At 39.6% G+C, this 14,109-nt stretch overlaps 1 protein-coding gene across 1 annotated transcript in view; it reads left to right on the top strand.

Annotated features, from left to right (window-relative positions):
- The window catches only part of ZBTB40 (zinc finger and BTB domain containing 40), a 919,023-nt gene that overhangs the window by 217,773 nt on the left and 687,141 nt on the right, over positions 1–14,109 (top strand). The window lies entirely within an intron of this gene.

Raw genomic sequence — 14,109 nt, 5'->3', positions numbered from 1 at the left:
AATCCACAGACTTTAATGAACTGTATCAGAAAATACTACCACATAAATTAATTTATTTTTACTTCAGAAAAATGGAGATACAAGATGTGTGTCCTCATTCTTTAAATTATTGTTGTCACTTGTATATTGGTCATGTAGTGTGGTTTTCTGTGTACTAGACAGCTTCAAAAATGACGTGATGAGGAGGAGGAGGATTCAGAAAATTGTGCTAAGGGATAAATCAAGCTTGAAGATAGGGACATATCTGAAAAATAGGAACATCATATGCAGAACAAGATCAGGCCTGAAAATAGGAGTGATCTGAGGAGACCCTATATTTTCTCTGAGACTTTTTACGGACTGCAGGAATAGATAATGGTGTCTTGCAGACCGCTTTTTAAACATCTTCCAAAGCTGGTAAATGAAAGGAGATGGCCTCAAAATTGGGTATTTCGTCCTCTATAAGGTCATACATCCTGACTAACTTTCAGGTAGTTCCCAGCTGCACCTAGGCAAAAACATCACTAAATCTAGCAATCATTTGGGGAATATATAGCTAAAATGAACAAAAAATAGAAAGATAGTAAAAAATCTAATAGTAAAATGAGATAAATCAGCACTGGATCCTGTGAAGAGTTAGAAAACTTTCTTCTTTGGATAGCAGACAAAGACTGAGCACTCACTTCCTGTGACAGCTGAAGGCTTCCCTCTTAGGATTTGCTCAGCCAGTCAGCTGTCACAGGAAAAGAGAGGGAGGGGAGTCTGAGCTTTTGAATGCTGGACAGTACTGGGTTACCTTAGCAGATAACCTAAAATGCCACTGAGGCAGTGGGAATGGTGAATATTTTTGTAGAGTCTCTCTACTTTCTTAGTACAAAAGGCTAACTATCAGGGAATCCACAGGCTATATCAAACACATCCTCTAATGCTGATAGCAGTGTTGGATGGGAGGAGGTTGTGGGAATTCCAATTCTAACAAATAACATGATTTTCTGAGGGACTAAGAAGTGTCAGTGTTCTCCCACTAAAACACAGTAACATGCTCTCTTCTGAGTCTGAATCAGAAATCTCAAAAAAAGCAGTATCTGTTCCATCACATTCCTCTCCAGATTCAATTTCTTGAATCTGTTCAGGAAAATAAGAATCCCTTTTTCTTTTACCAGAAACCACCTGATAAAGCCTGAACAAGACCTTATAGTGGGAGAACTACTCCTGTCTAGTGAAACTGGAAAAGGAGAAGATAGATGTTTAATTTTCTGTTTTTTTTTTGACAAGAAAATTGGGACAAACAAGTTTATTAATGGCAGGAACAGTGTCCTCAGGGATGGGCATAGCATTTTGGCTAAGCGGAGGCACCTTCTCTGCCTTTTCTCCCAACACTGAAAAAAATGTCTCTACTTTGCGCACTGAGGGAACCCCAACAGCTACAAAGCACAAGGCTAATCCCTGGCCTATACTTATATACACTTATGCAACCAGCTTATTGTACATTTTTTATTTTTTATATTTTTTCCCTAACAGATTTGTTTGTTTTTCAATTGAATTGTACAGGTTATAGGTCACATTAAAGGTGAGAAAAGTTTTGAAATTATTTATTGTGATCTCATTTTTTATATAACAAAAACCTGGCATTTTAACAGGGGTGTGTACACTTTTTATATCCACTGTAGTTTTAGGATTTTTAACCACCTATTTTCTGCGGACATGCAGTGGATAGTAAAGATGCAAAGAAACCTGCTACTAAGAAATCATATATTAGCCAATGGAAACTATTTTCTAGTTGGTGCCATAATAAGAAATAGGATACTTTTATGGATGGTATTTCTCTGGTTATACAATATTCATGTACTTTATCTTCTGAGTTTTCTTAACTCCTGTAGCAAGATCATTTGCTGGCCATTTCAACATGTCTGACCATGAATCCCCCTCTTTTAATGCATTCCCATGTCAAGATGTTTTTGAAATGGATTCTACATAGCTGTCAACCTATAAAACAGGTGGCTTCTCCTTGGGATCATAATTATGTTTTGGAAAGTTAACTCTTGCTCTGTTTGAAATAGCTCATCAGGCTGATGTGAGTCTTAACATGGAAAATAGTTTTGCTAATTGCTCTGATCTCTGCTGGAAGAATGACTGAGTTGAAAGCTCTCATAACGGGTCAACCTTATCTCATTTTTCACAAAGGGAGGGTTAATTTAAAAACTAATCCTTCATTTATGCCTAAATTGTTATCCAAGTGTACTTTGATTCAAGCTACACATCTCCCTGTCTTTGTTCCAGAACCTAAAATGAGGGAGAAAGGTTTTTTCCTATTCTGAAGATCCACAGACAACTCTGATACTAGCTTGACAGAACTAAAATCTTCTGAAATTCTGATCAGTTATTTCTTATGAAGTTATGAAAAAGGATAACTTGTGTTAAAGCAGACTATCTCCAAATTGTTGTCTCAACTCATTTTCCAACATAGCAAGTAAATTCTAGGCAGGATCAAGACGCATTCTACTAGAACCTTGATTTCGTCAGTGACATTTTGGAAATGGGTGTACTCTAGAAATATTTTAGAGGCTGCAACATGGTCTCCTTTATATAATTTAACATAGGTTCATAGGTAGCTACTAGGCTATTGGCCCTAGGGCCTATATAAGCCTAGCCCAATGGTACTCTGGCTTTTGCTACCCAGGAAAATAATTTTCCTGTGCCCCTGTCAAGCAGAGCCACAGAAGTGATCCCCGAGGTGAATTTCCTATCTCCCATCCAATCATCAAGATTTTTCTTGAAGAGTGTTACTGAGAAGCTTTGTTTGATATAGATAGGTAGTTTGTTCCAGAGTATGGGAAGTCTCTGGGACAGGAATCTATCCCTCCAGCATGTTCTGTTTATTGTGGTGACAAGGTTTAGGTCCCTAGAGCATGTAGCTCGGAGGGATTGGGATTTCTTTAAGTGGAGCATGTCCAACAGCTCTTGTTTTGACATAGCTTTGTATGTTAGGCAGAGATCGCCTCTGAGTAGGCGATATGCGACAGAGTAAAGCTGGAGTTTTTTGAGACTGTCTGCATAGGTCATCTGTTTGAGGCCGGTAATCCTCTTTGTGAGGTATTTCTGCGGCCTTTCCAATTGTTGTATCTGTCATGTGAGGTACATACCAAAATGGGCATTGTACTCTATAATGGGTCTAATGAGTGATGGGTAGAGGGGAACAATGACCTCTTTTTTCCTGGATGAGAAACCTTTTGTGATGAGGTGTGCCAAGTAGAAGGATTTCCTGACTACTGTGGTGATGTGCTTATCAAAGGAGAGACTGCTGTCCACCTGTGTCCCAAGGTCTCTTATCACACTTTCGGTGTTAAGTAGACCACCGCCTATGTGGTAGTTCATGGGTATAGAGTTTTTACAAAAAGGGATGACAATGCACTTTTTGGCATTGAGCTTGAGGCCATGGCTTTGACACCAGGCATCTGTCTCAGTGAGGCCCTTTTGTAGGATGTCCACATCGTTAGGAGTTTTGATTATGGCTTCTAGTTTGCAGTCATCTGCGAACTTTGTTAGCCAAAGACCTTCTGTGTTAGCCTGCACTTCAAAGAAGTAGATACCAAACAGGAGAGGACCTAGGACTGAACCCTGTGGTACTCCATTTGTCACTGGTCTGAAGTTGGATTTAGAGTCTGCTACTTTCACAGTGTGGGTTCTGTCAGTGAGCCATTTGGCAACCCATCTTGTGACATAGGGATTTATACTTAGGTTAGTGAGTTTATCTATAATTCCAGAGTGGGGGATGGTGTCAAAAGCCTTGGCGAGATCTTGATAGGCTGTGTGGACCACCTTACCCTCATCTACGGCTTTGGTGACCAGTTCAAAGAAGTCTATCAGGTTTAGGAGACATGATCTGCCTTTTACAGATCCGAACTGGTTAGGGTCCAGAGTTTGGAGATTACCAGTGTCATTGTTTATAAGTTTCATGATTATACATTCCATAGCCTTGCAGACCAGGCTCATCAGGCTAATGGGGCAGTAGTTCCCGGGTTCCATGGTGGCTCCCCCTTTGTAGAGTGGGATAACCATGAGGTGAGGCTATGATTGAACATGGTACTTAGGTGGGGTGCCAGTTTGTTCTGTAGTTCATGTAGAATGCAGCCTGGGATTTTGTCAGGTCCCATGGATGCTGTGTTCTTGGCTTTGGAGAGTGTGTTTTTTACTTGTGCAGCCATGATTACAGGAACTTTGCATTCTTCCGGTATAGAGATGGGCCCTTTAGGGGGTGAGAGAGGGGTAAAGTTAGCACTAAACCTATCTGCCAGGATGTTGACAATATCAATTGGCTCTGTAAATTTAGTGCCATTGTGCAGTAACTCAGAGCAGATCGGAGTGTTGCCATTGAAATTCTTGACATAGCTATAGAATGCTTTGTGGTTGTCTTTAGAATCGGTGGCAATTTTGTTTTCGTAACTAGCTTTGGAGGATTTTATGAGGGATCTCAGCTTCTTACTGAGGCTGACCGTGGAGTTCCTCCAATCATGGGATTTAACTCTTTTTTGCAAGAGTTTCTTTCTTCTGCTGTAGAGTTTGTTTATGGCAGGGGACCACCAGATTGGCTTCCTTTTTTTGGAGGATAGCATCTTGGTTCTGTTAGGGATTGTACAATCCATGCACTCATGTAAGTGCTTATAAAGTGCATTTGTATAGGATTCAGCAGTCATACCTCTATTGTTCGTCAGCATGGGTGTCGTGACATTTGCCACTTCTGTCTTAAGAAGCGTGAAGTTGGCTTTGGAGAAATTTTTTACGGTGGTTTCCCTAATGGGGGGGGGGGGATGTGGATGTCTAGGGTGATTAGCTTGTGGTCGGATCTGACCAACAAGGAATTGACCTCTGGTGTGGAACACCGGTTGCCCATGTTGGTAAAGACCGGGTCTAGGATATTGCTGCCCCTGGCGGGGGTGTGGATAAGTTGATCCAAGACGTTGGAATTTATGAATTCCATATGTGTTGGAGACAGTGGCACTGACAAAAAGGCAGGCATTTGAGCTGGATGTGGCAGAGTTAAAGATGTTAGATTTGAACTGGGTGTGACGAGGGTGGACAGGATTAGGAATAAGTATATTAGAGGGTCAGCCCAGGTTGGAAGGTTTGGAGACAAAGCCAGAGAGGCAAGATTACATTGGTTTGAACATGTGCTGAGGAGGGATGCTGAGTATATTGGGAAAAAGATGCTAAGGTTGAAGCTACCAGGTAACAGGAAAAGAGGAAGGCCTAAGATGAGGTTTATGGATGTGGTGAGAGAGGACATGCAGGTGGTTGGTGTGACAGAGCAAGATGCAGAGGACAGGATGAAATGGAAACAGATGATCCGCTGTGGCGACCCCTAACGGGAACAGCCGAAAGAAGATGTTGAGCACAAGAGTTGGTACATGAGTAGTTTTCCCAGTTAATGGTGGAGTAGTTGAAATCGCCCATTATTAGGGTGTTAGGTTGGACCCTATTATTTTCCAGTGTATCAAGAAATGAGGAGTGGGAATCCTGGGGCATGGTTGGGGATCTGTAGCAAGTTACAGTTTGGATTGCGGTCTTGCCCAGAGCTAGTTGCACTTGAATAATCTCGGATGCATTATGCTGAGCAACTAGCTTGGAGGTGTGGATATACTTAATGAATATGGACACGTCTTCTGCCTTTAGTGTTTCAGTCCAGGTTAGGGGGCCAAAAGGTGTGGTATGAATTATAGCCTGGTAATGCAGGGGTGCTCTCTGGAGCCTTGAACCTGGTCTCTTTCACTGCACAGATGTCGATGTTCTCCATTTTAAGGAGTGCCTCGAGTGAGTGCATTTTGAGGTTTAGACTTCTAACATTAAGTAGCATTACCCTCAGATTTTGCTTGCTTGTACATGTTACGGTGGTGAATTTGTCATTTGAACCTTGCCTAAAAAAGGCACTATAGGGCTGGCAAGAGCCTTAGCCAGTATCCGGAATCCCAAGGGCGACAGGTGCAGGCCATCTCTGGCAAAGCATCTTGGTTTGTTGATCATGTCATAGGTTCATAGGTAGGTACTAGGCTATCTGCCCGAGGGGATTTATAAGCCTAGCCAGAGTGTGTCGGCTTTCGTTGCCCCATTGATTAATTAATGATCCTCTGTCAAGTAGAACCAATGAAGTGATCCCAGGGGTGTATTTTCTGTATAGGTTCATAGGTAGGTACTAGGCTGTCTGCCTGAGGGCATTTATATCCCAGGCAGACAGATACTGGATCTCCTTAGGATGACACCAGAAGATTAGCCATTTGTTGAAGTCAATCATTTTTGTCCTTCTACTGTGGTATCATTCTGGGTTATGGCAGGATGCTACTCAGGGCTAGGGTCATACCTGCCTGGGCTACAAGATCGGACATCTCCTCCATGTCTCTCTTCATGTAGTCCAGGGAGGTACATCTCAGGTCATTCACACCAACATGAACAATGGCAGAGTCATATTTGTACTTGTTGTGGAGTGACCTGAGTGCGTGAGTTATGTGGCGGATCCTGGCACCAGAAAGGCAGCTGACAGTAACTTTCTCGTTGTTTAGCCTGGTGAGTGGAACATCAGTGTGCCTGACTATAGAGTCACCTATGACTAGAGTGTTGGGTACGTTGTTATGCTTTATGGGCTGTGGTTGAAGTTTGTGGGCTATGTGTCATTTGGATTGTATTGGGGGGGTGGAGGTTGCTTGCATTTCTGCTTTAGAGGTCCCTGTTGCTTGGGTAGATTTTTATTGAGAGCCTCTGCGAATGTAGGTGTGTGTTTTGTGTTTCTATGTGTGTGTTTTTGTGGTGTAGGTTTTGAGGGACTGTGTGATGTGTGGTGTGGTGCAAGTGTTTACCTTCTCCTCTTGACTGTCTAGTCCAGTCTTGGGTGAAGAGAGCATTGCTTCCAGTTTGACTATACAAGTGCATCTCTCACAGGTTGTAGTTTTGGGTGGTAGGAGGAGAGGGTTATCTGTGTACATGAGGCAATTGCTGCATTGCCCCAAGATGCCCAGATTCATCAGGTAGACAGGAGAAAATACTGGGAGCTGACCCTTAGACATGCCTGGATAGGTGCTTATTTATTAAGTACTGAAAACTGTTTTCCTTAGACAAGTGAGGAAAGTTGAGTGCTGTAATAATTTGTAGCTTATTTAGTGCTTACAATGAGTTCTGAACAAGTGCTGAGCTCAAAGAAACAGATTTGAGTGCTGAAACTAGAAAACTGGCTAGTTCTAAGAAACAAAATTAAGCTAGAAGGCTTCCCTCCAACACAGAATGGCTTGGGGGCTCAGAAGCTTACAAACAGTCCTGGATACAGCAAATCTGTATCTGGGCTAGGTGACTTACATGAAAGGCAGGAAACAAGCTTAGAAATTTTTTTTTTTGTGGAAAGGGAAAAGGAGGAGCAGAAACTAACTGGGTTGGCATTCTCAAATGTTCTCCCTGGATTAGGTAGAATGAGGTAAAGAGTATAAAAACAGGATACCAGTACCGAGGGACAGTGGGAAACAAAAATCAGAACAAACAAACCCAACCAGATGCTTAACAATTGTAGAAAATGTCTAGTTAATACCTCACACACAGTGAAACTAGCTAGAAAAGTATATGCAGACAATAAAAGTGCTATAAATAACTCATAAAAATAAGCAAATAAACAGGATACTTAATGTTATATATCATAGATTAGTTGGCTCAGAGCCCTTCCTCCAATTAGCTCAGAGCCCATTAGCTCAATGTGAAATGGCAGAAACACTCACAACTTCTTAAGTAACAAAATTGAAACCTGAAACAACTTTAAAAAAAAGCTTGAAAGAACCAGTGAGGTGCTTACTCTAAGCCGTAGTCCAGGCAATCCCAATCAGCCAATGACCATAAATGATTCACTCTCACTGAAATGCTATACTGGCTTTGGCTACACTACGATGGCCTGGAACATGTTCTCAGACACACAGCCTCTACTAACAAACAACTAGGCCCAAAACACAAGCCTGAATATGGACAATGCTGCACTACCCACACTACTTAGGTAGAAAAAAAAAACTGCAGAAATGTTTTAACCGATAAAGGATCAAGGAGAGTCTAAAGAGTGCTTTTAACTGCAAACAGGTTATATGATACACTCATTAGCAGGAAATCAGAACAAACAAACCCAACCAGATGCTTAACAATTGTAGAAAAATTCTAGTTAATACCTCACACACAGTGAAACTAGCTAGAAAAGTATATGCAGACAATAAAAGTGCTATAAATAACTCGTAAAAATAAGCAAATAAACAGGATACTTAATGTTATATATCACAGATTAGTTGGCTTAGAGCCCTTCCTCTGATTAGCTCAGTGTGAAATGGCAGAAACACTCACAAGTTAACTTAAGTAACAAAGTTGAAACCTGAAACAACTTTAAAAAAAGCTTGAAAGAACATAGTACTACAAACTAGACACCTTTTCCAGGTCTACAGCAGGCTTTGATTAGAACATTCTCCAGAGACTTCTGGATCCTCATCCTTCCTCCTCCCAAATCTTATAAGCAATTGTATTCTGCCCATGTATCTAAGGCTACTGCAGCAGTGACCAAATCATGAACTTAGTATGGCTGTGCAAGTGAATATACCATAACAGTAGATGTTTGAATGATTACTGCTGCAGTATCTGCTCCCTCCTTCCATCCTCCCTTATTTTTTTTTTATTTTTGTTTGCCAGGGTGATGACATTGATTGTTTTACACATAACATTGACCGCTTTCAGCCCTCTAGCCTCCCTTTTCAGCTGGCTTGAAAGCTGTGAAGGGCTTCTAGTCCACACCATTGATTTTTCTCCAGTTCTACTCAAATTCTCAGTAGTCTGAACATATGGAAGATGCCCTTAAGCTTTTCAATCTATAACCCATATAGCTAATGCTACTTCAGTAGAGATCATTTGAACATCTTCTGTCACGGTAAGTTTGCTAACACAACTTTAACTTACTTGTTTGGGGTGCTACCAAGTGCGATGTGATGTGAGACTCATTACCATTCCATACAGATTAAGGCAAAAAGGTCTGTAACATAATAAAAGCCAAATGTCAGCTTTCTATTCCAAAACCAGATGTCAGATTTGCATATGTGATTTCAAGTATAATGGTCATATTATGAATTTATAAGTTCACAGGCAACTACTAGGCAATCAGTCAGCAGGAATTACAACTCTGTTCAATGAGCCATATGCAGAAGTGTCTCTGCCCTCAAGGAGGGCAATGCAGTATAGGCTAGGTGATGAATTGAGGTTGCTCATCTAGTTATATAAATTTACATTGAGGGTGACAAGGGTACTACTGTGCTTGTCATGTAGTGAAAGTTTGTTCCAGAGGTACTATTATGCCAAAGTGTCTTATTTAGCTGTGATGAAAGTTTAGGATATTTAACTAGGCATTTGAAGAGCCATTTGTTTAATGAAGAAGTAGGTCAAGAAGGTTTGCTCTTTCATGGCATGAAAGGCAAGATAAATATCACCATGATGGACTCTGTAAAAGACCAAGTACAGAGAGAGGCATGCTAATCTGTCTGTGTAACTGATCCTTTCAGTTAGAAATCTCTGATGTTTAGTGATAGGTTTCAAAAAAAATGTGCCAAAAGAGGCATGTTCAAAAGTGAAACTGTTAAGAAAGGTAAAGGCTTTGGATCTACAGGATGTAACTTTGGAAATTAGTTGAGCTAAAATGATATCCATACTGTTACACAGGCATAACTGTTTTATCAGCAGAATTACCTAGATCTCTTATGAAGGTGTCTGATTTGTGTGGTGTGTTACCTGGATGATATGATATAGAAATGTTTTGTTTCCCAAAATTAGTTATGCTACATTTTTCAGGTATAGTTTGAGACTATTGTCCTTGCACCAAATGTTAGCATATTTTAACCCATGATGGAACAATTGTAAATCAGTGGAGGAATTAATAACAACACCCAATGGTATATCATTAGTAACTTTCTTCCTCTCAGTAGTGATACCTGCATCTAAACACATGCTGTGTGTCAGATAACCACATAACTGACCACCACACAACACATGGATTTATATTCAGATATACAAGTCTATGAATAATACCTGTTGAAATAGTATTCAAAGACCTTGTCCATGTCTAGATATGTTGTATGTACTGCATAACCTCTTTCCACTGATTTAGTAACATGGTTTGAAGTAGTTAATGAGGTTAAACAGACAGGAGCTTTCTTTGCCAATGCTGAATTGATGAGAGTTCAAGGTTAAGAGATTTTGAGTATCCAGAATAATGAGGTCTGGGCTCATGTACTCCACAGCTTTACACACGATGCCAGTCAGACTAATGGGTTTACAGTTACCAGTGTTTATGCTTGAGTCACCGTTGTGTGATGATATTACAATGGCTGTTTTCCAGGCTTCAAGAGTGTAAACAGTGGAGAAGCATAGACCTAAATTAAATTAAATAGGTTAAGAAAGAGTTCAGAAAGCTCTGATAATCAGGAAACCTGGTATGTTATCAGGACCCATGGATGAGTTTTTCTTTGCTTTTAAGAGGGCTGAAAGGACTTGTTCCATAGTAATTACAGGGGGTGGGTTGGATCCTTGGAATCTGTGGAAGAATTATAAGTCTGAGTTGAGTAAATTGCACTGCATTCTCCGCTAGGATATTAGCCATTTTCTTTGTGTTAGAATGGGCAGTTTTATTGTGGATTAGCTCCAAATACTGCTGGATTACTTAGAAAAAGCATCACTGTCATTTATATTCAGCTGTGAGTTTCTTAATAGTACCTTAAATGTTTTACTAATTCAAGTATTCTCTTAAGATGGATAGAATGAGATCTCTTATAAGCATTAGGTAAATTCATTCTCTTGCTATATAGTTTATCTCATTAAACCCTAGTGTCACTTCCAAACATTTCTATCGAACCAGCCTCTAGGTGATTGCCTGTTCATATTTACATACGTATTTGCAAACCATTCCAGATATGAATTAAGTTTTCAACTTAAAGCTTATATAATGAGCAACACATTAACTTTGATACTAGACCACTGCCTGATGCAGTTGAAGAGATGTGAAATGCTCTTCATATATTATTTACTTATATTGTCAAACATCTCAAAAAACAGGCAACATGGACAGAACCTCTCAATAATTATAAGGAGTGGGTCAGGTCTTTACACATAAGGCCAACACACCCCTATAATTACTACACAGCTCACATCTGGATGAAGAACATACTGTTGATGGGATTTTCTAGATGGCCACACACTGATCAACAGCTTAATTTCAACTCTCCCAGTACAAAAAAAGAAACTGAGATATAAGAGCCAGGAATATTGTCAGCCTGACTAAAATTCAGTTACTTGCTAGTAAGCACATTGCCTGGATGCCAGCAAAGAAGAAATTTAGAGAACCTGGAATAAAATCTACTATAAATACTGAAGACAAAACACTGGCTGGGAAGAATCCTCCTGCTGTTCAGCAAAAAAGCTTTTCAAGCTTAAATTTTGGTACAAGAGATGGCTTACAGTAATTTAGAGGGGAAAAAATCAAATACACTCACAGCTGATTAAAATAATTGAAACATTGCAGGAGTAAATCAACACAAATAACAAAGGGCTGGAAAAATAGAAGAAACTATAACTACCTATTCAAATGAAATGAAAAACTATTAATTTTATGAAAGCACAAGTAAGCATCTGGACTGGTATTCCACAGCAGGATTTGTTAATGGAAAGGGCAGATTGAGTGTATGCTCCAAACCTGGCCATGACAAAACAGCCAAGACCTCTATTAGTAAAGTAGCAATCACACCAGCAGAAAGAGTTGATCCTGACAAAACTGTGGAAGAAGGGAAAAGTATTAACATTGTACATAGCGTAATGTTTGTGGAAAATGATTATTCATTGTTCGCATAGCAGAACAGAACAGAAGCAAATTCATCCCAGCAATCAAGGAGTGTTGAGATGCAGGTGTATCCAGCTGCCTTGAGAATATTTTTCCTGGAGGATCAAAGACATTTTTGATGTAGAACATGCTAAGGAGGAAATGATGGGGAAATAAAAAAGTTTATCTAACAAAAAGTGAGCCAGCACACAGATGGGGACTCTGCTGTGCATTCTTCTGACAATAAAGCTCATAGAGAGACTTTGCCAGTGAAAGCTTGTCAGTATTATAAAGGAAAATGATTCTGAGACAGAAAAAAAGCACAAGAGTTGACTAGAAGAATCAGAAGTACACTGGACTTGAATCAGAGTCTGCTGTTGGGAAACTGAAATGAACAGGAAGAAGACCAGAAACACTGAAATTAGTAAATAAATGGGAAACTATGAAATATCAATTGTCTTTGTGAAGTATGGTTTTGCAAGAAAAAGTGACTGGGAGAGACTATGGATTTTTGTTAAACATATGGGTGGACTGTAAAGCATATACCCTACTCTGTCCTTAATGTTTGAAGGACACTAAAAGGGGGAAGTAACTGTTAGTAAAACAATTTTTGTTTCTAATAGTATTAGTATAAACATTTCATGATATAAATTGCATGGTGTAGTAAAGTAGTTTTGTGTAGTGTGTAGTCAGACATATTTTAAATGTAGGGGGAGTCCCTTCATTGACTGTTGTATGTGTTAAAGATATTAAGTAAGCAAGTACTTTTTCAATTGTAAGAAATTAAGGCTATGTTCAACAAACACACTGCCTTACTAGCATATGGGTGGAAGTGCCATGCTACTCTCCTTCTGAAGTCTGTGAAAGATAAGAACTCCTTCCACTGCCTGTCTGTGAGAGAGAAGAACCAATCACCTGGCAGGACCAGGGCAGCTCTTCATACTCACAGACAGGACCCTTTCAGTTTTCTTGTGCCACAGTCAGCAAATGATCTCTTGAGATACTGCTTCCGTCTCTTACTGATATCACCTACAGAGCTCAGACTAGAAATTCCTTTTTGGCTTTTATTTCCTTCTTCTACCTTTTTCTATCATTGCTGGAATTGTATATTCTGGTGATTTGCTTATTATTTGTGTAAAATTTGTATATATTTTGTGTGGTTTCTGTTACAGTATGAGACTTGGACTGTTTACGTTAAGCTCTTACTGAGTTTCTGTTGGGTATTTAACCATTTTGAAGTGTTTATTGCTATTTCTGATTGTTTAACTGAGTTTCTGCACTAAGGCCACTTTAGTGTAGTTCCTCTCATTGCTTTGTGCTGCCAGAAATGCAAGTAATTTATGGCTGCTATTTCCATTGATTAAAAGATTATTTTGAAATTTTGACAATAAACCATGCTGTTTTTGCAGTTTTTTTTCGTTGGAGTTATGATTATTTGATGTCATTGAGCATGTTTACAGCATTTTAAACTGTTTTTTTTTTTTGTCTAAATCGCAATTTGGGTGCCATTTTATTTGTGAGGCACTTCTGTCAGGAGTTTTTCTTACATTTATATTTAATTCCTTGTCAAAGGTTTGGATTAATTGTTATTTGATGTATTTGAGCAGATTTACAACTTTTTAAATTAATTTCTCATTTTAATTCCATTTTGGGCACAATTTTGTTTGTGCAATTTTTGCATTTCTGACATGAATTTTACTTTACTCAGAGTGTAGCTGACTCAGCCAGCACTCTGTGCCAGTCCAATGAACTAGTGCCCTACTCCCATAGCTCTTCAAGTGAAAAGCCAAAAAAAAAAGAGTAATGCAAAACTTCCAGGATGCTTCCTACAGACAGTACGACAGTACCGAGTCCAAGTGAAGAGCACAAAAAAAGTCCATTCTTTCTACTTGTACACCAGCCAGGTGGCCAGATACATGATATGCCTCCACCCTTCCTGTCTGGCTTTCAGGTCCTATTTTTGTGCCCTGCCTTGACCTGCCTTCTTCACACTTTAGCAAAAAATAAATAAATGCATCATTTCTTTTAAACTGTAGCAAACAGTTGCTAAAGTTCCACTTCATGGAGCTTTATGGAGCGCAGGTTTAGTAAAAAATAAGATTTTTTTATACTTTACGACTGTTGCAAACTGCTTGCTACAATATAGCAAATGGTTTCTACAGTTTAGACTACGCACAAAGCACTATAGCACTCGGGTTTGACAGCAAATGCAATATTGACTTTATGCTAAAAAGGGTTTTCAGGATGATGCATGGCCATTCGCCCCCTAACAC

The sequence above is a fragment of the Protopterus annectens genome, chromosome 2.part0 (assembly GCF_019279795.1).
Source record: "Protopterus annectens isolate FY-2018-M chromosome 2.part0, PAN1.0, whole genome shotgun sequence".
Lineage (NCBI taxonomy): Eukaryota > Metazoa > Chordata > Ceratodontiformes > Protopteridae > Protopterus > Protopterus annectens.
This window is presented reverse-complemented; position numbering and strand designations above follow the sequence as displayed.